Source organism: Globicephala melas, chromosome 16 (genome assembly GCF_963455315.2).
Source record: "Globicephala melas chromosome 16, mGloMel1.2, whole genome shotgun sequence".
NCBI lineage: Eukaryota > Metazoa > Chordata > Mammalia > Artiodactyla > Delphinidae > Globicephala > Globicephala melas.
Window position 1 is genome coordinate 4453535 of NC_083329.1, and position 26589 is coordinate 4480123.

The 26589-nt window shown below is 47.2% G+C and overlaps 1 protein-coding gene and 1 pseudogene across 3 annotated transcripts in view; one reads left to right on the forward strand and one right to left on the reverse strand.

The window, feature by feature from the left end:
• Positions 1-26589, reverse strand: part of PTPRE (protein tyrosine phosphatase receptor type E) — a 167316-nt gene that overhangs the window by 132807 nt on the left and 7920 nt on the right. The gene's annotated exons all lie outside the window — the stretch shown is intronic.
• On the forward strand, positions 22184-23152 carry LOC115839843 (S-phase kinase-associated protein 1-like; annotated as a pseudogene).

The following is a 26589-nucleotide window of genomic DNA, read 5'->3' on the forward strand; positions in this document are numbered from 1 at the left end:
ACCTCACTTGAATGGCATCACACAGTATTTGTTCTCTGGCTTTATCTCACTGGGCCCTCAAGGTTCATCCCCGCTGTAGCTGGGTCAGAACTTCCTTCCTTTTCAAGGCTGAATAATACTCCACTGTGTGTATGGACTTTGTTTTGTTTATCTATTCATCCATCCATCGATGGACACTTTGCATGCACTGGCTTTCAGGTCTAAAGACAAAGGGTCAAACTGAATTCGATCAAGTTGACCTATCAAAGGCACGGGCTTGTTAGTTAAGTCAATTTTTAAAATCAAAGCGATCATATAATTTAAAGAAAAAATTTCATTTTATACAAGTTCACTTTAGACAGGCAGACACACAGCACCCAACCCCCAGACTTCCTCATTTCCCCAATTCCCTTCCATCCCTAGTGGTTTTTACAGCCTCTGAGCTGCTAGAGAGCAGACGGAGTGAGATTCCTTGGTTCCCTTTCCTTAAAGTGCCTTCCTGGAATGCAAGGCTCTCTGTTCATTTCCACTCATTCTCATTACTTCTGGCACGGTGACCCCCGGCATGGCAAGTGGGGCATCTACACACTCTTGATTTACTGCAGGAGAAGTGGCCTGCATTGGGGGATGCTGACCTACTTTCTCCCTGTGAGATATTATAAAAAGACACTCAGCTTTGCAGATAAGTGCCAACATTTTGCCCATTTCCTTTGCCTTTTTTCCCACTGGTGACACAGTGCACAGTCTCGCCGTGGCTCTGCACTTGGCCCGGGGGAGGACTGGGCTGCCTTACCACCTTACCTGTTCCCCGCTCTGCAAATCACCTGTCTATAGGTAAGGGTCCCCAGGCCTGTGTCCATGAACCAAAGGAGCCTGGATATAAAGACAGAGCCTTCAAGGATGCCCACGGGGACTTGGCTCGAGTGGTTTTAGCAAGACGGAGGAGGCGGAGTTAGATTGTGGAAAGGGCAGAGGAATGGATTTCCGGAGGTAAAGAAATGAACGAAGAATTCATCAGTTGGGGTGGAAAGCTGACTGCCCAGAGACCAAATGCAGGCAAGAAAGCCTGTTTAGCTCACCTGGTGTAAAAGAATATTTTATTCAGTTGTCCACATTTTTATTTTTTATTTTATTTTATTTATTTAAATTTATTTTATTTATTTATTTTTGGCTGCATTGGGGCTTCGTTGCTGCACACGGGCTTTCTCTAGTCGTGGTGAGTGGGGTCTACTCTTCGTTGCGGTGCGCGGGCTTCTCACTGCGGTGCCTTCTCTTGTTTTGGAGCACAGGCTCTAGGCACACGGGCTTCAGTAGTTGTGGCACGTGGGCTCAGTAGTTGTGGCTCTTGGGCTCTAGAGCGCAGGCTCAGTAGTTGTGGCGCACGGGCTTCAGTAGTTGTGGCACATGGGCTTCAGTAGCTGTGGCTCGAGGATTCTAGAGCGCAGGCTCAGTAGTTGTGGCTCACGGGCTCAGTTGCTCCGCGGCATGTGGGATCTTCCCTGACCAGGGCTCGAACGCATGTCCCCTGCGTTGGCAGGCGGATTCTTAACCACTGCGCCACCTCGGAAGCCCTGTCCACATTTTTAAATTGTAGCGTTTCGCACAAAAAAGATGTCCAGCATCTCTTGAAAACTCAGACATACCCACCCAGGCTGCACTGGGCTGAACCTGAGTGGGGCAGGTGCTGCTCCGCCCAGCCTGGCTCTGCCAGTCCCTGGACCACACCTGCCTGGCCTGTGCCCTGTGACCCTCCTGCAGCTATGGGGCCGGGCACACAACAGAATATCTGTGCTGTTTCCGCTGAATGGTGGCTGTCCAGGAATCCGGGGATGGAGAAGAAGGAGATTCCAGTTGGAAAGAAAGTTTAATCTGAAGTTCTTGACTTTAACATTTGGAGACATTCAGAATCAGTGCACCCTCCACAGCTTGGTGCAAGCCCAGCCTTTTCAGTGGTCCTGACCTTGACCTTGACCTGTCAGACACCGCAGGACCTCCTGTTTATACCAACTCTCCTGCTCTTTCCCATCTTGGCCAGCCTTGTTCCAGGAGCGCCTACGGACAGACGTCTGCCTTGGCCAGCTCAGTGCCTCCTTCCGGCCGATGTTCTGCTCTGCATGGGCTCGTGTGGGAAGCCCTTCATCTGTCCATTCCCAAGCCCACGCTGGGCCCCTTGTGAGTACCGAAGCGTGCCTGGGGACGGCGGGATGGGAGGTGTCCAAGGTCAGCAGGGGCCTGGTAGGGAACTTGTCCCTGGGACTAAGCAGATGGGATTCTTGCATGAAGATGACCAGGAGTCTCCAGGGTGTTTAATCAAGGAAGCACCAAGGTCAGGGCAGAGTTTTCAGAGAGATGTTCTGGGGATGGGTATACGGGGTAGACCAGAAGCCTGGGCGGGCTGCAGCGCCAGCCATCCCAGTGGCCCACCCCCAGCTGCCTCCTCGCTGGGGTCCATCTCTTCTCTCTGCCCTCCAGGTGCTGCACCCTCCCTGGCTGTGTGGAACACGTCTCCATGGCTGTTCTTCCCACTTCCTGTGTACCTGAACTGCCTTCCCACCTGGACTGGAATCCCAGTGAGGGCCGGGCCATGCTTTCCCTCCCCTCATATCCCCTACGTGGAGATACAGTGACCTGTGCTCAACTGAACCTTCAAAATCTGCGTTGCGATCACCAGTGATCACAAACAATTCTTCGCTTGGGCCTCTTCTTGTTTTTTTTTTTTCTGGAATAACTAGACCTAAAATGTAAGATTCCTTGTTTGGAAAATCACACACTGCAGTCATCTTCCAAAGATAAAGTTTAACGTGTCCTGGGTGTTTTTGCTACAGGAGGCTAGGATGTTTGAAAAATAAAGAAAGATGAAAGAATTTTTTAAAAAAGATCCCAAGAAGAATTCTATAATTGATGGAATGGGTCCCTTTTGTTCATAGGAGTGAAAAGTTCTAAAGTCATATTTTACTGAAAAAGCTATAATGTGAAGCACAAGCAAGTGATTTCAGTTGCCGAAATACCTGGAAAAGCATCTTACTGGAATGTTATTATGCTACTTAAAGATAATGAACGATGGGATTAGTTCATAGCCTTTGTTCAGAAAGGCAGGCACACAATTTTGTTCCAAGAGAGGGAAGCATCCCTCTGCGGTAGCAGGCTTTTTGCATGTCGGGTTCCTCGAGTTCTTCATGGAAGGTTAGATAACATGACATCCTAACTCATGTCAACATGGAGTGCCCTGGGATGTGCAGGTCCAGGCAGGGTCAGAGAGCACATATCTGGGGCTTGAGGATGGACATAATGCCTTGACAAAGGTGACTGGCTCTGTTTCTGTTTTTCCAATTCCAAATGCAGAAGCAATGATACTAATTTTTATCCATTTACATACTTCCCACCAGTAGCAAAAAAGAATATTAAGAGGTAATATCATGTGAAATGTATCATAAAGCTGTGGAAAAAAATTTAAAAGGTAATATCTATCCAGCAACCCCAGTTCTGGGTAAATATCCAAAAGGAGTGAAATCATTACCTCAAAGAAACATCTGCCCCTCCATGTTCACTGCAGCATTATGACAAGATACGGAAACAAACCAAGTGCCAGCTGATGGACAAACGGATAAAGAAAATGTGAGACACACACACGCAATAATATCATATACATACATATATATATATATATATATAGAGAGAGAGAGAGAGAGAGAGAGGGAGAGAGAGAGAGATGATGGAATACTACTCAGCCTTAAAAAAGACAGAAACCTTCCCGTCTGCAAAAACATGGGTGAAACTGGAGGGCAGTACGCTGAGTGAAATAAGTCAGACACAGAAAAACAAATACTGTATGATCTCACTTATATGTGGAATCTAAAACGTGTCAAATTCATAGAAGCAAAGAGTAGACTGGTGGTTGCCAGGGACTGTGGGTGGGGAAATGGGGAGACGTGGTTTCATAGAAACTTTCAGTTATAAGATAAGATCTAGGGATCTAATGCACAGCATGGTGACTATAGTTAATAACACTGTATCGTATACTTAAAATTTGCTAAGAGAGTAGATCTTAAGTGTTCTCACCACACAAAAGGTAATTACTGGAGTGAGCTGTATGTTAATTAGCTGGACGGTGGTAATCATTTCATAATGTATACACATCAAATCATGTTCTACACCTTAAACATATACAACAAAGAAGTAATATCAGTTCTAACAATGTTCTGGATTGAAGGAAGTATAAGATTACTTTAAAAATGTCCAGTTAACCAACAGTTAGTCATGACTGAGCTGTGCTCCATGATTAGAACTTAGAGGATTCCAGCTGAATGGCACACCCCCCCTAATTAAGGGGCTGCCATGCTGGCTTGTTCGCAACTATTATTTCATGGAGAGATTTTGTTTGTCAATTCCCTTCACAGTGAAGAAACTGAGTCCCAACACGAAAGCAATTTTGCACACAACAGTCACGGCGGGACTTGGCGAGTATAGCAGGGCTCCTGACTTTTAACCAGCTTTGCACCCTACTAGGCTGCTATTCGGAGACATAGGGGAATGAAAGCTTTTTTAAAAGAATATGAGATAGTATCATCTACTTGAATATTAGACATACATCTTTATTAATATCTATAAGTAAGAGCCATGGAGTTTACACACACACATGTATACACACAAACTTACAAGAAGCTTATTTTAAAAAGGCATACACCAAACTATTATATACAGAATGGATAAACAAGGACCTACTGTATAGCACAGGGAACTATATTCAATATCTTGTAATAAACCACAATGGAAAATAATATGAAAATATATATATATATGTATAACTGACTCACTTTGCTGTACACCAGAAACTAACACAACATTGTAAATCAACTATACTTCAATTTTTTAAAAAAAGGCATACTTATGGAATTCCCCCTTTTTTCCCAACTGAGATATTGATTCTACCTAGGTTAGAAATGACCCCGGGACCTCTGTTTCCTCATCAGCAAAAATGCCATCCCTGGTTGGGCAACTGCTAGAACCTCCTTTCAGCTCAGAAAGTTCAGGATTCTAATTACAAATTACACTCGTGGTTTAATTTGGGCAAGTGCAGAGTTGCCAATCACCCGATTTTCACCAATTCCTATATGAGTGAACTGTACAGGGTGCTAGAGAGGAATTTTAGCCAAATGATTCATGACAAAGTGCCTTTGATTTCTTCCTGAAGTGGGGAAAATGCAGATATTTTTTCAAAAGGCATTGTCATCTGAATAAATACAATGTAAATCGCATATTTAAAACCTGCATCCCATTAATAAAAATTTTGCAGCCAGATCACTGGAATCGGCACCTTTACTTTTGCATTGCGTTTGCCTGCCAAGCCTCTTCAGGAATAAAAATATCAGAGTTCTGTCTCCAGGAGAACAGAATACGGAAGGCGGAGGACGTAGATATGGGCTTACGAGTCTCAGCTCTCAACACCCCTGTTGCTTCCTACACAGGCCTCCTTCACTGTTTCAAGAATCATTATTCATGCCTTTTACAGGATGACAGCAACACTTGGTCATCTTTAAGCTGAACTGGAATTAGAAATTCTCAGCTAATTGCAACTAGATCAGCCAGGGAATGATTCTGCACAGTCAGCAATTTGAGTAAGCGGTTCGGGGGTTACGACACCCACCCGCCTGGGTGTCAGAATCAGTTGTCTCTTCAACAGGGCTAATGGTCCAGGCAAACTCAGACATGTGTATGTGTGTGTGCGTACATATATACACACTGGCCACTATTAATTAAATACCACAAATATTGAATAAACAGCTCAAATAATGTCGTTTCAAACTACATTTTTTAAAAAGATAAACCCCAAATCCGTACCCATTTATGAAACAGTCTTGACATGAACTTCACTATGGGATCATCTCTATCGTGCTGTGATTAGTGAGGTTTGTACAATTGATTTTAAGTATCACGGAGGATACAGTACTGTCACCATTTATAAGATGACATCAGACACTCCTGGGTTATCTTACAGAGAGTAATTTTCAAATTTAAGTAAGAAATAAGAGGTGGGTTGTGTTCAGTGAAACGTGAAGGGCTGGGCTGCAGTCTGGGGAGCCACAGAAAGAGCGTCCCTTCACACACACACACACACACACACACACACACACACACACACACACAATGCTCTGCCACAACAGGACAGGGTGCCCCAGGGGCCGCATACCTGAGGTTCAGACGCCTCTGCCACCTGCACATCAAGGACGAAGGTTACTGACTTAGTAAGAAATCATGTGGTTTCAAGGCTTAGTTTAATGACCGACACCAGGTGCTCCTTCCAGGAGCTTCTACCTTGGTGAGGCCCTTGCAGGAAGTCTCTGTGACCCTCTGGACCCTGTCTTGGGCACTGGAGGGAGACCACAGCTCCCGAAAGCCTCCAGCCTGAAGCTGCCAGGGAGCTAGACCCATCTCCAAGCCAGGGTGCCCTGCAAAACGGGTCAGAGAAGGTGCCCTTGGGCAGAGACGGGGTGGGTCCTGTGGGAGAAGGGGGATCCCCAGGGACAGAACTGGGAGCAAAGAACAGAGCGGCAGATTTTAGATACCAGCCTGGGGGGAAGGGCCTGTGTCATAAAGCTTTGTATGGGGCCAGGGGAATAGGAGGGGAGCCTCACCCCCCACAGCACCCAGAGGGCTGCTCCGGGGGAGGGCGGCACCGTCAGTCACGTGTCCCTACTGCCGGCCTCTTCATGGAAACTGGAGGAGAGAAGGGCAGATGAAGATGGGGACACCTGCTAATTAGAGGGTTTGCATGAGGTACATGGGGCCGGGGCGGGGCCGGGGAGGGCAGCGGGGGGAGGGGGGCAGGGCTGGCAGGAAATTCCCTCTCGGGAAGGATGCTCATCGCGGAACCCCAAATGCCAGCCCCACACTCAGCGCTGCCAGTGAAGGACAGAGCAGTCCCCTCCTCACAGGTCTAAAGAAGGAGGCCTCCAGTGGGTGCTGCCCTGGGCCACAGCCTCAGAGACACCTGGCTCCCTCCCGAGCCTGGGTCCCTAGAGGACAAGTGTCTCCTTTCCCATGAAAGCAAACATGGGACGGAGGTGTCTTGCTCATGCTGCATGGTGTCAGCTTCTGAGTTTCCTAAACCAAGGCTGAACTAGGGAGGTGAGGAAGGGCCAGCACGTTTCCTACAGATGTGCTTATCCCTGGGAAAAGATGCGGAATTCCGGGAAACTCAAACCATCCCCAGGCTAGCCATGGAGTAGATTAGGGTTCCCAGTTTGGAGAGATAGCCAAGCTCAGTTTGCAACAGTATCTTATTTCTTGAGGATGGATTTCAAAGACATGTCCCAAAAGGCAAGTGTGTGACTCTCTCTCCAAAGCAAATAAAATTCTAACACATTAAAGGACAGGAATATCCTCTTAACATAAGAGCTTCACACTTGGGCTCTCAACAGGGAAGCAATGACACGGAGACCAGGGAGCTGAGGACGGACCTGGTACCCTTCCCCTCAATGAACCCACTCTAGTGCTGAGAAAAAGGGAAGGCGAACCCCAGCGTTTTTGTTTTTGATTCCAAGATTATCCCCTGCAAAGAGCCTTCATTTGAGAAAGCCCACCTCCTCTATACTGGTTCCAGAATTTGTCAGAACAAGTGTGAGAAAGAAAGCTGAGTGACTTTCAATCACTTGCGTTCTCTCTCTCTTTGGTTGCTTAACGAGTAGGTGTCTAACTCTTCCTAATTCACAAATTCTTTTCTTTTTTTTTTTTTTTTTTTTGCGGTACGCGGGACTCTCACTGCTGTGGCCTCTCCCGTTGCAGAGCACAGGCTACGGAAGCACAGGCTCAGCGGCCAGGGCTCACGGGCCCAGCCGCTCCGCGCGGCATGTGGGATCTTCCCAGACCGGGGCACGAACCCATGTCCCCTGCATCGGCAGGCAGACTCTCCACCACTGCGCCACCAGGGAAGCCCCACAAATTATTTTCTTAGACGTCACTTCATTAAAGTCTAGTCAGGATTATTATTCCCAGATGGTTAACACTGAGGCCTGAGAACACAGAACTTGCCCCAAATAGCCCAGCCAGGAGGGGTGGGGGAAGAAAACAGAATCCAAATTCTCTGACTCCAGCCCCTGTCCTCCACCACATGGGGTAGACCTGTCTTTCCCAGGTGACAGAGGTTGTCCTGGGCAACCCCATGGAGGAAAACAATGTGTGTTTAGCATTACTTTCTCTGTTAAATGCCAGGGGACCTCAGATACATATTAGGATATTAGATGATGTTATAATTAAATAGCTTTGTAATATTAATTTGCGATTACACTTGAAAGGAAATTCCTAGGAAACCTAAAACACGCCACACACTTGAGCACATTTCCATCTATCCTACTTCAGAATTCTCCCAGAGTTTAATCTGGCCCATGATGTAAACAATCCCGCATTTTCATCCAGAATGTGTGGCATGTTGCTGTGTTTTCAGGAAATAGACAATTCATCTTAATTTATGTAAAGAGTATTCGTAAAGATACGATAATGGAATCTGCGAGGCGTAAACACCGAATGTGTAAATATCACAGAATTATCTCTGTACATATTGTCTCCAAAAGGGAACCGAATCCCTTTGCTGCACACGGTCCCTCAGGAGAACCTGACATTTGGTTATTTTGATGTTAATGTGCACGTGCAGGGGCTGGGAGGCAGAATTCTAAAAATATCCCCCAGATTCCAACCCGTCAAACACTAGTTTAGGTGCTGCTCGGAAGGGACTTGGCAGGGATGGACCTAGAGTCTGTCATACAGAGTGAAGTAAGTCAGAAAGAGAAAAACAAATACCGTATGCTGACACATATATATGGAATCTAAGGAAAAAAAAAAAAGGTCATGAAGAACCTAGGGTAAGACAGGAATAAAGACACAGACCTACTAGAGAATGGACTTGAGGATATGGGGAGGGGGAAGGGTGAGCTGTGACAAAGTGAGAGGGTGGCATGGACATATATACACTGCCAAACGTAAAATAGAGAGCTAGTGGGAAGCAGCCGCATAGCCCAGGGAGATCAGCTCAGTGCTTTGTGACCACCTAGAGGGGTGGGATAGGGAGGGTGGGAGGGAGGGAGACGCAGGAGGGAAGAGACATGGGAACATATGTATATGTATAACTGATTCACTTTGTTATAAAGCAGAAACTAACACACCATTGTAAAGAAACTATACTCCAATAAAGATGTTAAAAAAAAAAATATCCCCCAGATTCCAACCCGTCAAACACCAGTCTAGGTGCTGCTCGGAAGGGACTTGGCAAGGGGGTTACGGTTCCCAACAGCCGACTTTACAATAGGGAGCGCATCCGGGATTATCCGGGTGGGTCCAGTGCTGTCACGTGAGCCCTTAAAGGCAGGAAAGGAGCAGAGGGTGGGCACAGATGGTGGGAGCAGGGGAGGGACGCCCCAACCCTGCTGGCTCTGAAGATGGGGGAAGGGGGCCAGGAGCCAAGGAGCTTCTAGAACCTGAGGCCCACCCTCCACCTGCAGCCAGCATGGAAACGGGACCTCGTCTAAATGACCTTGGAAGAGGACGCATCCCAGAGTCTCCAGCAAGGAGCACAGCCCTGCCGACACACTGATCTCGTCCTGTGAGACTCCAAGCAGTGAACCAGCCAGAGAGAAGCTGCGCCCTGGGCTCCTGACCCATGGAAACTGTGGGATCAGAAGTGGGTATTGCTTTAAGCTGCTAAATTGGCAGGAACTTATCACATCGGCAACAGGAAACTGATGAGTGGGAGAGTGGCCGTGGGCACACACGTGTGCATATGAGCAAAAGCGCCTTTTCCCACCCTCCTTTCTCTAAGAGAAAAACTGAGAAGTGACACTAAAAACTACAGTGATGCGCCCATGTGAGAGTCACAAGACTTGACTCTTCCTTGTAACTGTCCTTGTCACTTTACCTGTGTGGCTCTTCATTTTCCCAGAGGGACTGTGCACAGCTGGAAGGTCAGAATGTATTTTTATGTCTCTGATTTCCCAAACGATAAGCACTTAACATATATATATTTGCATATGCTAAGTGAGCCAAATATAAAATGTAGGGCATCTATTCATTACTAAAACTCACTCTAAAGCAATAGCTAACACATGGCAGAGCTCTTCACCACGGCACGATTTTTTGCGTGTTGCCAAATTTTCAGCACACACAGTGCATTTACTTTTCTTTTCCAGTTTTTTTTTTCCTTCCAATGGGGAAGAAGAGAATCCTACGTAAGGCCTTTCAATGAATTAAAATATTATGGCACAAATTTCTGTACCTTGTATCTTCCTTATATTCCTTACTAGGAGAACCACAAAACGGATATATTGGTCATAAATAAGCATATGGTTCCTAAAAACGTTAGCCACTGAAAATGATATTGACCCACAGATTCAGATACGACTGAGTCAGTATTTAGCTGCTCACTTAAAGAGTCCACAGAGGCTTTAAAAAAATAGCTCCACTAGATAAAAAAACATTTTTGCTGGGAGATGAGTTCTGTTGTGATGAAAAAGACAGAGATCAAGGCAGAAAAATATGTCAGCGGAGATAATCACAGGCCGTGATGAAACACACACACTTGTGTCCTGCCTTAAGAAAGAGCTCTTAACTTAAAAGGTGGAATAGGACCATTCTCCTGGAATATGTTGGTTCCCATTTTTCCTGCAATTTAGGATTCCTTCCTTTTGGGTAAAGAATCAAGGACGGCTAAGGAATTTCATTAATAAAAACAGAAGAAATGCTTTACAGTTCACCAAAGAGGAGGGAGGCACAGGGGATCCCACCCACAGCTGAGAGCGGTTTTGTGAAATCCTGTTTAATGTACTCAGAACAGAAAGAAAGAATGATGGCATGGTGGTGTATTCTACTGTGGGCAAGCTGCTACCTTGGAAACGGTGTGGCAGTCAGTCTTTGAGCAAGGTAGCTCTACCACGATACAATGCAAAAATGTAAATAATAAAGATATTTTAAAGCTAGTGTGTCTCCCAAGGGTTCTTAATCTTTTTGCTGACATAGATCCCTTTGGCCATCTAGTGAAGCTTATTCTCAGAATCATGTGTTTAACTGCATAAAATGAAATATATAGGACTAACAACCCAGTATTTTTAATGGGCGAAATATTTGAACAGACACAACCAAAGAAGATGTACAGTTTGGCAAATAAGCACAGGAGAAGTTGCCCAAAGCCATTGGTCATTAGGGAAATGAAAATTAAACTGCAATGAGCTACTGCTACTCACCTATAAGAATGGCGAAATTAGAAAAGTAACCAACAGACAACAGTAAATGTTGGCAAGGATGCAGAGCAACTGGAATGCTCATCACTGCTGATGGAAAAGCAAATAGTACAACACTGCGGAAAATAGTTTGAAAGTTTCTTATAAAGTTAAACGTACATGTGATTCAGCAACCCCATCCTACTTACTTATCCAAGTGTCACGAAACTAGATTCACACAGAAACTTATACGCACATGTTATAGCCATTTTATTCATAGGTGTCCCCAACGGAAACAACCCCAATTCTCCCCATCTGGAGAATGGTTAACCACAAGTGAGTACTTCCATACATGGAATACTACTCAGCAATATTGATACACACCACAGCAAGAATGATTCTTAAACCCATATGCTAAGTGAAAGAAGCCAGACTCAAAAGGCTACATATTGTATGATTCTATTTATAGAACATTCTAGAAAAGGCAAACACTCTAGGAATGGAGAACAGATCAGTCGCTGCCAGGAGTTAGGGGTGGAGTTGGAGGGTCTGACTGTAAAGGAACAGCATAAGAGTAGTTTAGTTGGGGAGGCAAAGACTGTGTCTTGATTGTGCTGGTGGTCACGCATCTCTATGCCCTTGTCAAAACGCATGGAGCTGTACACCAAAAAAAGTGACTTTTAAATCCTGAAAAAAAATTTTTTAATTGTTCGTAAGTGAAGTAAGCCAGGCAGAGAAAGACAAATATCATATGATATCACTTATATGTGGAATCTAAAACAAAAGATACAAATGAACTTATATACAAAATAGAAAGAGACCCACAGACATAAATTTATGGTTACCAAACAGGAAAGGTGGGGCAAGGGATAAATTAGGAGTTTGAGATTAACATATATATCACAGTACTATATATAAAATAGATAACCAACAAGGACCTACTGTACAGCACAGGGAACTCTACTCAATATTGTGTAAACAACCTATAAGGGAAAAGAATCTGAAAAACAATAATTATACATGTATAACTGAATCACTTTGCTGTACACCTGAAACTAACACAACATTGTAAATCAACTAGACTTCAATAAAAAAATAAGTAAAAACTAACCATAAAGTAAAAATATATATATTGTTCCCACCATAAAAAAGTGTTTTAAGGGATGAGGAATATAGGATGACAAAGGAAGCCAGTTATATGAAAATAAAGTGTAAGTTTTTTCCCCATCTAAATTTCCAGACTCTCTGAATTCTATCCATAGACTCCCACGAAATCCCAGGTTAAGAATCCCCGAGTGCAGACCAACACGATCAGCGATGTTATGAGGAGAAGAGTCTCTGTGGCCAAAACAGTTTGGAAACGCTGGCGTCCTCACACCTTCTCAAGTGGCACCTGAGGCAGCTACAGCTCTCAGCGCACCTGACCACACATGGCACTTGGGGAGGGGATACATGTCCCAGAGAACCCTCTGGAAATACCATGTTAGATTAGCAGATTCTTGAGGGCGGTGCCCACAGTTTCCTGACCTTTGGGTCCCCAGCACCTGGCCCAGGTAGAGACTCAATAAACACCTGTATTTGTTAAAACAAATAAAATATCCATCTTTTTTTTTTTACTTCTAAAAAAAAAAAAAATCGGGGCTTCCCTGGTGGCGCAGTGGTTGAGAATCTGCCTGCCAATGCAGGGGACACGGGTTCGAGCCCTGGTCTGGGAAGATCCCACATGCCGCGGAGCAACTGGGCCGGTGAGTCACAACTACTGAGCCTGCGCGTCTGGAGCCTATGCTCCGCAACAAGAGAGGCCGCGACAGTGAGAGGCCCGTGCACCGCGATGAAGCGCGGCCCCCACTCGCGGCAACTAGAGAAAGCCCACGCACAGAAACGAAGACCCAACACAGCCAAAAATAAAAAATAAATAAAATAAATAAAAAATCAATTTCACCTATTTACCATACAACTCAAACTTCCAAGAAATTTACTTAAAATACTTTGTTGCTTTAATACTAAGGATTTATATAATAATTTTAACATGAATCGGGATTGATAACTTTATTATGTACACAGCACACATCGTGGAAGAAATTAACCTGAAAAATTACAGTTGACAGAATCTAATTACAGAAGCCATCATGAATGCAAAGCACCTCCTAATTTTATTTTACAATGCATATTAAACTCCTGCCCCCCAAATACAATGGCTTAATGTTGTAACCTGAAATGTATGCCAATCCAAGGTTTAATTTTGCTTTTAAGATTAAGTAGCACATGTGTAATTTAAAAGTCATTTGAAACAGCAAACAATGTCATTGGGCTTACAATTAATGCACTTTTGACAACTGCAAACAAATTGAATGTGTAAATCTATTCACAACAATCTCTGTATTTAACAGACATGTCACTTTGCATGACTATACAGTTAATTTTCATTCTCCAGTGTGAAAGCTGATTTATGGCGACCTTGACCTCCAACACTGCTCTCAGCATTTTGTTCAGCTATAAAAGTTGGGCTGGACAAAAAACACTATGAAACCAAACGCTATGATTTTCTTTTCTTTTCTTTTTTCAAATTTTTTTTGCCGCACCACACAGCATGTGGGATCTTAGCTCCCCGACCAGGGATCGAACCCGCGCCCTCTGCATTGGAAGCACGGAGTCTTAACCACTGGACTGCCGGGGAAGTTCCATTATTTTTTTTTCTGATGTGACATCGGTGAAGTCCTTATCCACCTAACACTGTGCTTTCCAAAATGTTATTTCAAAGACAGATAAACACATTTCCAGTATACACCTCCAAGTCTGTACTGAGGGTAGGATGTTTCCTATTCACTCAGCCTTGTAGGTGGATTCAGCATCAGACGAGCACGCTGTCTAACCCAGCACACCCAGAACACACCCAGAACAAATGATTCTAAGCGCACAGAGAAAAACCAGGAAAGACGTAAAAAGGGAATGGATTGGCACTGGAAAACTTCCAAAAGGAGGCCGGATAGAATCAATAGAAACGGATGGTAACACGTGCATTTAAAAACAGAGAATTGCTGTATCTGCACTAAGTTTTCTACTATTTCCTTCCCGCTCAGAAATTCCAAGCTCTAAGGAAACAAACAGGCTTGTCAATAACAAACACGATTTACTGAAAGGGGGAGCAGGCCAGGAAGCCAGCACACGATGACAACTGGATAAACAAAACAAGAGCAACTCAGAGGAACTGGATAAACAAAACAAGAGCAACTCAGAGAATCGTTTCTCTGTTAAATGAAAGGAATTTTAAAGTCTGTTCAGATATTGCATGAGAATGGTTGGAAAATGAGTGAAAAACAGCCAATATCCCAAATAAATCTTCTTTAACGTTTTGCTTTAACTATAAATCTGAAGGCTACCATTAATGCAATTACGAATCTTGAGAAAAAAGGTAATTCAGGGTTATCGTATCTAGGAAATCAATATTCCCTCTGATAGTTTGTGCAGAGTGCGTTAATTTTCCTGGCCAAAAACTGATGGTGCTTTTTGTATTTTATACTGAAATACAATATAAAATATGGAAAAATCCATTTAAATAATAATAGTAATATAATAATCATAATAAATAACACATTAAAATGCACCAGATAAATGGATATCACTATTCACTCTTAAAAGTAAAATTAAATCAGGAAAGTAATTCACTATGTCCCACCACGGAATCAGAATCACCTGTATTCTGATATAAAGGACCAAAATAACCCACTCACAAATGTTACTTATTGTATTTTCTTTAGCCACATATTTTATTCAAAGATGTGGCCATCTCAGAATCACGGTCTGGAATTGTAGAAAGAGGCTCAAAACAAGCTGCCTGGATTTCCAGGCCCATCGCCTCCAAGCTGTTCTGCTCCTTACAACCCAGCGTGCAGGTCTGGTGACAGGCCCTGCTTAGAAAGCGGACAGACCCAGGTTGGAAGCCCAGCTCTGCCACCTTCTAGGGAAATGGCCCTGAACAACTCATGTCACTTGTCCAAGCCTCAGTTTTGCTAACCATAAGATGGCCTGACATCTTACACATATTCAACTTAAGAAAATTCAGCCACACGAAGTGAATCCACTGTGTCCCCCGGTGCCTTCTCAGAGGGGGGCATCTTGTCACAATGAGTATGATTCCAGTAGCTAAAGGAATGTATCTTTTAATAACACGGCCTCTGAAAATAGGTCAGTACTTCCTTTAGTGTCAACCAATGACACCTACGGGTTCCAACGCTGGAGGCAAAGGTAGCTGAATTAGTCTTACTGACATAGTAACACACGTGCCGCCCTCCTGCAGGTGTGTGACCTGCCCTGGGGCGGAGGCCACTCCAGTAAACCCGCCTGTTCCTGTAACTCCGTGAGGAAAGAGACAAGAGCTATGCACACGCCTGACACGTGGAGGCCCCTGAATGGCAGCTGTTACTAGTCCCTCTGTCTCTCTCTGTCTCTGTCTCTCTGTGTCTCTCTCTGTCTCTGTCTCTCTGTGTCTCTCTCTCATCTCTGTCTCTCTGTCTCTGTCTCTCTAGCTCTCTGTCTCTTTCTGTCTCTGTCCCTCGGTCTCTGTCTCTGTCTCTCTCGTCTCCCTATTAGATCACAACAGCCGCTTCCCGACTGCTTCCCATTCCCCGTCTGCTGGTTCTCCCTGCCCCTGTACTCCCAGGACTACTCTGCACACACGGAACCTGTCACCAGTCCACAAGGAGCAGTGCCCATGTCTCTGTCTTGCTCCCCACGTCCCTGCCGTCCAGGCTCCTGCACTCAGTTAACCAGGAAACGTGAAAGCAGCTCTAGGAAATGGAACCAAATATTCCTGCTGGGATGTGAAAGCTTCCCACAGAAGGAAAAGAAACTAATATTAAAGGTGAATTTTCCAAATCTGACTTCCCAGACAGAACAACTATAAACGCTCGTTTCGTCACTCGTTCACGGCTAAACACGCTCACATTAAAACAGCCTCAGGGGTGAGAACAAAATAAAAACAAGCTCTTTAAAAATTTTAATAGCCTGTAGTTCCTTCCAGAAGACAATCAGTTACAGTAGAGGAGAAAATGAAAAAAACAAAAACCTCAGTTTTTTTTTTTCACACAGCACGAGACATTGCAAACAGTTATCTATAAAGCTGTAACGTTTCCTCACTACGAGCCCAGGAGGAAACCTAAAAGTTGGAAACTCTGCCTTGAGAAAACACAATAAAAAAAAAAAAGAAAACACAATATATAGAGTCTTGACCTTAAACAAAATTGTTAAGAAGTGATTATTTGTTCCCTAAAAGGATTAGCTGCTTTACAAAAGGATTATCTACAGACTTCTAGAAGGTATTAAGCTTAGCCAGTGCATATAAACCACGATTCAAATTAGCATAACTTTTCAGGAATACATTAATATGTAATACTGGGTTTACTTGGAGACAAAAATAGCCCTTGAGTTCGGTACAAACCAGGCAGCATGAATGCCTGTCTTTGGCGGCTGCCCTTAGCAGCCTCAGCTCTCGTCCTACTTCCTGGCATCCCTCTTACGTGCACTGTCAGTGGTTCAGAGCGCTCCACCCAGGGCAGGATCCTACCTGCGGTCCCACCTCCACTCACCGGCAGCCAAACTCCGGCAGGGAGGTGATGCAGCCTCCAACAATCGATCCTACCCAGGACTGACTCTTGCGGGCGAGTTGTGTATCCAGGGATGCTCTGCAGCTGCTGGTCGAGGCCACAGCTGCGAGGGCACAGTGGCAGCAACGTCCAGCAGACCCAGCAGCCACGGACCACAGGCCACATCCTCATCAAAACCTCCTGTGGCCTGGCCTGGACTGTGGCTCAGGCTGTGAGCCTCTGGGGTTCCTGCCCCTTTTCTGAAACCGGTTCTCCAGTCTTCCATTTGATTCTAAGGACTACTCAGTAACCTTCTGTCCAGTTGCTTTTCTCAATTCTGTGGTACACAGCTAAAAGCCGTAACTCATACACCCAGGACAATAAATGAAGGAAGGGTCCTCACCAGCACCTACCCTGTGGAAGGGCTGGTCATCCTTCCCTGCGTAAGCAGGGCTAACCTGAGTGACCAGCAGAATATTGCAGAAGAGACCTCGTGACTTCAGAGGCTAAGATGCTGCAACTTCTGCCTTGCTTTCTCTGGGACCACTCTCTCTGGGGGAAGCCAGCTGCCGGTCATAAGGATGCTCACGTTGTCCTACGGATATGTGTCCACGTGGGGAGCACTGAGGCCTCCTGCCCACAGGCGACATCAGCTTGGCAGCCATGGAATTGGATCAGCCAAGCCTCAGACGTACCGGCTTCAGAAGGTGAGCTGAGACCAAACTGCCGAAGGCCGCGTGTGCTTCGTCCGCAGGACCACCTCTTCGGTGCCTGGGAATGTGCATTTCAAATGCCTCTGCTTAAAATAGAAATGGTACCGATGGCTGAGGTTTTCTCACTTGGCTCATTCATTAAAGCAGCTACTTTCTAGCGAGCTCAGCTACAGTTGTACTCGATAACTTGTAGATTTAAAAATTATATATTATCAATAGTTTTTAGGAAAGATGAAAGCACTAAGATATGAGGGGTCCGTGCCAATGTTTCCATGTTCTGTAAACCAAATGGGACCCTACTGAACACTTCACCCACGTTGTGCTGGTTAATCTTGCAGTTTTTATTGCTTGGGTCATTAAATACCCCCCTGAACACAGGAAGGGACGCTGGGCAGAGAGGAACATACCGACCGTAGGCCAATGGTGAAATCCTGCTGACAAACATACATCTGTCCAATCACGCATCTCAAAAATATTCCCTCGTCCTTGCTGACGAAGAAGCAGGCCTGTGACCCTATAACTGCACCCCATTTCCAGCTCAAACTCCTTCTCGATAAAAACGCTTCAGAGTTAGTTCTCACGTGCTCCTCTGATTTGCTCAGTTTCTCAGAGACACGGTCCACCTCACACCGTGGTTAATTGTATTTTTTATGCATTTTGACACAGCATTTAAACCTCCACCCAAATACTCCTTGTACTCGTCATGGATGTTTTCTAGCTTAAGCCTCCTGCCGGGAAACCGTTCCCTGCCAGCCAGGCCAGACAGTGCAGCGATCGTACGGATTTCATCGGGATCCGCGCTGCTCTTTTGAGGGGCTGAGCTCCCACCTACCAGAAATCAGGCCGCGGGAGATGAGTGCAAGGGAGTGGGCACCCCACCTGAAGGTCAGCTCCAAGCCCGGGTTCATCCAGATCCCGCCAGAGGTAACAAGAAGTAACGTATGTGTGGTCCGGACATTGCATTAAAGAAAGACTGTGACTCCGATGCTAGGGTATCTTGATCGAATTTTTCCCAAAGTAGAAACTCTCCATGGAGCCCTTAAAACGAATCCAAAATGATTTTCGCATCAGGAGCAGCTGGGCAAAATCATTCTGTTATTCGGTTCTGCCAGGCTTGCAGCACTTAGCCCCAGGCATCTGTGGTTCCTCAGGCCTGAGTCAGGGTCTCTCCTGCAGCCCCTGGGGTGGCCCCTGTTCCCGGAAGCCTGTCCCCCTGGCCTCCTCATGTGATGAGGCCATCGGACCTTTTCATTTTTTGGAGACTGGGCAATAGGAGGGAAGAAACAATGGTCATTTCTTGAACTAGCTTTGCTATTGCTCGTTTCAAAAGAACGGCATGCCGGCCACTCTGAAGGTGAAGTGTCAGCTCTCGGGGCCACCGGTCTGGGCAGGCGTGCAGCGGGCGGGAGAGCTGCCAGAGGCACGAAGCCACTGCCGCTGACATGGCCACTGCCACCCGCGGGGCCGGTGTCTGGGGTCAGGGCCCTCACTCCACAGCACGAGTGGCCCCACCGTGAGAGGGTGAGCTCAGCGGGGTCTGGGGTTCTGGAAGAAGAAGCCCCAGGGGTGGAGCTGAGACTGGGGAAACACAAGAGAAAGAGTGGGGAAGCGGGGAGCAGAAGGGGAGCCTGGTGGGGGACAAGCCCGGCCACAGCCAATGGGTGGCCCCGCCGCCCACTTTGGCCTTAGAGTCCGACCTCCTTTGAATGTTAAGGTTAGAGAGTCACAGGAATCTGTATTCACTACAAGATAGATGGGCTCTTTAAAGAGAGGCTGGCAAAATTTCAGTCCTGGGCAGCAGCCACTCAGCCATCAACACCCACGTGGAAATGGGGCCCCTAACGAACACACACTGCTCCGGATCCACGGGGAAGGGAAGCGGCACAGTTCCTGGCACAGGAGAGCCTCTCAGTCCCACGTGGATGACACCAGGACCTCGGGGTGGCCCCCTCGCCACACACGGTCCCCAGAGCAAGGCTGAGCTGGGCACCACCAGCCTCTTAGGGGAATCCTGGGGGCAGACAGACAGACAGACATGGAAGCCCAGGCACCAGGTAGAGGATGCAGGGGCAGGACCCGTGGATTCTGTTCAGCACTGGAGCCCCAGCACAGAGTAGGTCTCCCGTTCATACGTGCTGAACGGATGACTGAATGGACATATGTACACGACTACAAGTCTCCTGGGGCTTCAGGGCCGCGGGTAGCAGCCTCCACCATCACCAGCATGCTGCTGGGAATCCCACCCTCCACCGTTTATTCCGTTCAGGCCTCGGCTTTCCCAAGCTGTCGTCTTATAAAAAGCAACGCTTGAAACTGGCCCCCACTGAGTCCCTAACACCTCGGTCATGGGTTAGTCTATCCAAGAGCTCTCATTTAGGACAGAAGCGGCCGGACTGAAAGGGGAGCAGAGCACGAACGAAGGGGATTCGCCGAGGATACAAGTCTCCCTCGGTGCAGGCACTCATGACGGGCCCCCTCCCGACGACGGTTGCATTTCAGTCCTGAGAGCCACGGGTACCAGGTACCATCTCAATCCTGCTGTTGGTCCTGAGAGGAATCGGTGCCTCTTCTCCACCTGCCCAGGCAGCCACGGGGCCGCCTATACCTCCGGGGCCACCCTCTGCCCTCTGTCACTGAGGAGAGTCCTGACCTCGTTCCTGGGCCCCTGCAGAAAGCCCCTGACGTCTTCCACCTGGCCACACATCGGGATTCCCTGGGGAGCTCTGTGAAAAATGCAGCTGCCGACCTCACGGCATGCAGGATGCTCTGGGCCCTCCCTGATGCACGGGCCACTGGAGGAGACCACTGAGAGCCCCCCGGGCCCCCAGCCCACCCCTCATCAGCCACCTCCCCTTCCTCAGAACCCCCCTTCACCTCCCCCAGCCCAAGACGGAGCCCAAGCCCCTCCTCTGATTCCAAGACCCTTCCCAGGAGGCCGAGGGGTCCTCACATCTGCTCCCTGAGTGGTCCAGCCTCTTCCCCTCCCCTGAAGGCCCCAGCCACCCCCACCCCAAGGTGATCTGGAGGGAGCTGCTCCACCGCCGACCCCTGGCAGGACACGGGGCCCAAGCCTGGACAGTCAGAATAGGGTTAGCCCTGGCCACGGTGCAAGCTTTTGGGATGGCAAGTGGCCGAGGCCTGGCTCATGAGAGCCAGGGAGACCCACCTGGGAGCCTACGGCTGCACCTGCTGGAAAGGCTCTCTCCTGGGGGGATGAGAGGCTGCTGGGGAAAGAGCCTGTCCAGGCGAAGGGGAAAGGACGGCGGACCCTGACGGCAACGCTGAGCCACTGGATCCCGCTCTTCCCGAACCTTCGGTTACGTAAGTCAAGGAGGCCTCTTGTGAACCCGAGTGGAATGAACCGTGTCTCCACGTCTGACACCCTCAGATCCCTGACAATACACAGCCCGCCTCTTCCAGTCTGCAGTGTGACATCACACCTTCCTCTGCACTGGGGCCCCAGGGAAGGCCAGGGGAGTCGTGGAGGAAGGGTCAGCCCACACCCAGGTACAGACTCTCCAGCAGACCCTCCCACAGACGGGTCTGGGAGGCTACAGCCACGTCAGTAATGGGAGCTGCTTCTTCCGTCCCGCCACCGGGACCCCCACCAACTAGCACCGGTGATCGGAGGGGAGTGTGGTGACCTCAGGGCAGCTGCACACCCACCAGCTCCCTGGGGATACATACCCTGGCTGGGGGTGGGGAACAGAGTGGACCCTCAACCAGACTCAGAGTGGAGGCAGCAAGGGGCTCCTCCCAGAAGGCAGGCCCCCCTCAGGCTCCAGGGGGGCCAAGGGACTCTCCTCATGGGCGCCTAACCGATGTCTCATTATCATTGGCAACAGGGGTCGAGCCCCAGGGTACCAGATACCAATCACTCCACACGTTTCAATGCATATAGTCACCATCAATCAAGCCCATTACATCCACACAGCCAAGCAATCCCCGCCCAACATCGCTCAGGCCATCGGCTCGGAAGTCACTCTGGGAAGCACGGCCGCGCTCCCTGCCTGCCGGGTCTGAAAATGGACACAGCACGTGGAGCCAGGCTGCTCCAACGGCTCCAAGCTGCCGGTCACTAGAGAAAGCATAATCTCTGTAAAGCACTTACAGATCACTGCTGTACTGACACAAAACAAGACAACAAGAAAATCATTGCAAAGTAAAAGGACGAGGATTGATGTCCTTGATTTCTGCCCGGCACTGCCTGCCCATTCAGGATGTGCATTTTACTATAAAAACCAATAAATCATTAGCTAAACAAAAGCATGCCACCTGCAAGAAACACACGTGACTGCCTTCTAAAATACCGCCTGGACGCAGCTGGCCGGGCCGAAACCACACCCAGAGGAACAGGCCGGCGAGAGTCAGGCCAAGCAGACACAGGATGGAGGCCCAGCAGTGAGGCCATAGCTCCTCACCTCCAGACTCTGCTAGAGGCTGGACCGTTCAACTCCTGTCAAAACAGACAGATAAGCTAGGCTTTCGTGTGGGGCCTCCACACGAGGGGCCCCCATTTCCCGAAGCCCCAAAACTGAACAGGGGGTCAGACACAGGAGGGAGGATAAAGGGGTCAGCCCACCAGGGTGGTGAGAACAGGAAAAGGATGCTCGGTTGGACTTGTTCTCAACTTGTCTGTTTTTCTTTTTGCAGACGTCACCCTGCTCTCATCAGTCTCTGGCCCACCATCTCCTTGAGTCCTAACACCATGCCTTCAATTAAGTTGCAGAGTTCTGATGGATAGATATTTGAAGTTGATGTTGAAATTGTGAAACAATCTGTGACCATTAAGACCATGTTGGGGCTTCCCTGGTGGCACAGTGCTTGAGAGTCTGCCTGCCAATGCAGGGGACGCGGCGGGTTTGAGCCCTGGTCTGGGAAGATCCCACATGCCGTGGGGCACCTGGGCCCGTGAGCCACAGCTACTGAGCCTGCGCGTCCGGAGTCCGTGCTCCGCAACGGGAGAGGCCACAACAGTGAGAGGTCCACGTACCGCAATGAAGAGTGGCCCCCGTTTGCCGCAACTAGAGAAAGCCCTTGCACAGAAATGAAGACCCAACACAGCCAAATTAATTAATTAAATTTAAAAAAAAAAAGACCATGTTGGAAGATTTGGGAATGCATGATGAGGGAGATGATGATCCAGTCCCCTTGCCAAATGTTAAGGCAGCAACATTAAAAAAGGTCATTCAGTGGTGCACCCCCCACAGGCATGGTCCTCCTCTCCTAAGGATGATGAGAACAAAGAAAAGCGAACAGATGACATCCCTGTTTGGGATCAAGAATTCCTGCAAGTTGACCAAGGAACACTTTTTGAGCTTATACTGGCAGCAAACTACTTAGACATCAAAGGTTTGCCTGATGTTACCTGCAAGACTGTTGCCAATATGATCAAGGGCGAAACTCCTGAGGAGATTCGAAAGACATTCAATATCAAAAATGATTTTACTGAAGAAGAGGAAGCCCAGGTACACAGAGAGAACCAGTGGTGTGAGGAGAAGTGAAATTTTGTGTCTGATGCTGTAACACTGTAAGGATTGTTCCAAACACTAGTTGCACTGCTTTGTTTATAATTGTTAATATTAGAAAAACGGTCCACAAATGCAGCAGCAAATCAGTTGTATTTTAGCAGAATCTCGTCCTCATTGCATGTGTAGTTTCAGTACAGATTCCAAACTTATGGCTCAGTTTCTTCTAATATGATCAAAAGTTATTTTTTCTTTGTTCTGAATAAAACTGAACTGTGGGTTCTCTATATAAAGTGGTATTTTGGGCTTTCCCTCTTTTTGTAAAGCATTTCTGCCTAGCTTATTGTCCAGTTAACTTCAGTTCAGTGACTTTTAAAAGTTGGCATTGTAAATAAAACAACTTGCAAAAAATTTTCTGAAATAGAATTAACAACATATTACCTTTATTCATGAGTTGGCAACTGGAAAAAAGCTACTTGAGGTAAATGTTATCAGAGTGGGGTTATCAGAATGTCTTCCAGCTTCCTGGAGTCCACTGGTATCGATTAGCCTGTATGTAGCAGGGCTCCCTTAATTAGATCTGAGGACGTGTTTTTGCATTTTTAATCCTCTCAGCTTTGAATATGTTGGCTAGAGGCTCAGTTACTACTCAGTTTGTGGTTTGAGAGGAAATAGAATTAGACAGTTTGCTGGCTTTTCAATTAAAAAAGACACTTGACCCACGTGGTGTGTCATCTTTTTATAAACAGTAATCCTATGTGGGGAAAACCATAAACACTACTTGTGTGTAAAAAATAATTTAACCTTTAATGTTAAAATGTGTGGCGTAACGCAGAAAGCATCAGTCACGAATGCAAGATACTTTCAATAAAAAGTAAGTAAGTTACATTAAAAAAAAAAAAAAAAAAAAGGATGCTCAGTCCTGGTCAGCACATGGTACCAGGAACAGGCACTGTGACCCCGGCAAGTCTCAGGCTGCTCACCTAGGGCAGGCATTGTCCTCAGACTCTAAACAGGGAGCTCACACAGTTCCCCAAACTTCTCAAAGAGAAAATGTCTAAAGCAAAAAGGTAGACTTGGCTTTGGTATTTATTCATTTATTTTCTTTTCCATTACAGTTTATCCCAGGAGATATATATATATATTTTTAAAGAAGATGTTGGGGGTAGGAGTTTATTAATTAATTAATTTATTTTTGCTGTGTTGGGTCTTCGTTTCTGTGCGAGGGCTTTCTCTAGTTGTGGCAAGCGGGGGCCACTCTTCATCGCGGTGTGCGGGCCTCTCACTATCGTGGCCTCTCTTGTTGCAGAGCACAGGCTCCAGATGCACAGGCTCAGTAGTTGTGGCGCACGGGCCCAGTTGCTCTGCAGCATGTGGGATCCTCCCAGACCAGGGCTCAAACCCGCGTCCCCCGCATCAGCAGGCAGACTCTCAACCACTGCGCCACCAGGGAAGCCGATATCCCAGGATATTGAATATGGTTCCCTGTGCTCTACAGTAGGACCTTGTTGTTTACCCATTCTATATATAATAGTTTGCGTCTGCTAATCCCAAACTCCCAATCCATCCCTCCCACACACACCCTCACCCTTGGCAACCACAGTCCGTTCTCTATGTCTGTGAGTCTGTTTCTGTTTCGTGGATAAGTTCATTTGTGTCATATTTTAGATGCCACACATAAGTGATATCAGATGATATTTGTCTTTCTCTTTCTGACTTACTTCGCTTAGTATGATAATCTCTAGGTCCATCCATGTAGCTGCAAATGACATTATTTCACAGAATTGGCTTTGGTTTTTGGTAAACTGAAGGACTTATACGGAAAACGTATTTCTAGTTACTTAAAAACAAATGAGGGGGCTTCCCTGGTGGCGCAGTGGTGGAGAGTCCGCCTGCCGATGCAGGGGACACGGGTTCGTGCCCCGGTCCGGGAATATCCCACATGCCGCGGAGCGGCTGGGCCCGTGAGCCATGGCCGCTGAGCCTGCGCGTCTGGAGCCTGTGCTCCGCAACGGGAGAGGCCACAACAGTGAGAGGCCCGCGTACCGCAAAAAAAAACAAATGAGGAAGGTTATTGAGAAAATAACTAGAAATGAGTAAAAGTGTTTTCTTTTTTATTTGATGAAAATCAGTGGGAAGGGTGCCTGTTTAGTGTGCAGTGAATTCAGTTTCCTGAGCACAAAACCGTGGTTGCATTGAGCCAGGTCGTATGTCCGTCCTGGGCACTGTTCTGCACACAAAGGTACCTGGACCTGGCTCCATTTGTAAAATGAAGGGAGAAAATGAATTTTTTTTTTTTTTGGCCGCATGGCATGCGGATTTTAGTTCCCCGACCAGGGATCGAACCCGCACCCCCTGCAGTGGAAGCACGGAGTCTTAACCGCTGGACCGCCAGGGAAGTCCTGAGAAAATGAATTTTTAATGCAATGCAATTGCAGGCCTCACCATCATTCCTGACCTCCATGACTTTGAAGGGTGTTTTACAGCCCAGGGAGCTCTCAGGAAAACTCCCCTTCCCCGGCATGGAAGACAGAACTTGAGTTTCCCAGTTGGGCCAGTTCGTGGAAATCTACAGGGAAGGTTCTCACTCCGGCTGGCTAAGAAATCGGCAAAGGCACTCAACCTCTGTCAGAAGCTCCTCCTCAGGGGCAGCCGGCCTTCTTCGCTCTTGTAAGTGTGCGTCTTTCCTCTCTTTCTGCCAGAGGGACAACTTCCAGGATGCTGACCAGCTGGGGCGGGCCAGCTGCATTAAGCATCCCTCACATTTGGTTTGCGTAAGTGACCATGATTCTCTGAGCCTCTCCCCCAGCTGCTGTGTTCCACTCCTTTAATAAACGTCACTGCTTCAAATCTGGCTTTTCTCCACTTAAAAAGGAAACTTAAAATGTGATGCAGCAAGCCAGACTGAGGTCTGCAAGGCAAGAGTCCTGGGTGCAGGGAGAGAGTGGGGGGACTCCCAGTCTATACCTGTCAGAGGCCAACGGTGGCCACGTGCAGGTTCATGAGCCCTTCCTACCACAATTCCTCTGAGTCGGCTTCTCTGATGACAACAGTCACCATTAAATGACCTATTTCATGTTATTTTATGAGGAATACTGTCCAATCCCCCAGGTACAATGTACACTGTAATCAAATTTCTCATAAAAAGAAAGATAAACAGTTAGCAGGGTGATGCACAAACACTGTCATCACCAGTTTCAAGATGAAAAACTGTCCTCAAGCCTCGTTGGGCCGACTCTCCGTAGTGGAATCACCTGCCTCTAGTCACCAAATGCCTTGGCTCCCGGCCAGAGGCACCTCCAACTCAGCCTACAATCTGGTTTTATCATCATCCCCTAATCTTGCATCTGGCCCAGGTGCAAAGCAGTCTTCCCAGCCAGAAACGTCAGGGCCTTGGTCAGGCAAGACTCGTGAAGCTATAAAAACAAACTGTAGACACATGCATCTTTCTGCAGGATGAGTCTAGAGTCTTCCTCAGAATCTCAAAGGAGGACATGAGCTTAAACAGGTTAAGAACTGCTGGGCCATCACACAGAACCCAGACTCTCAGAAGTGTCTGGAGAATCCCAAGCTTTTCCATCTGTCTTGTCCCAGTCTCATCATCCCTGGGCTTTAGCCGCACTCAGATACCCGCTGTTCCTCAGAC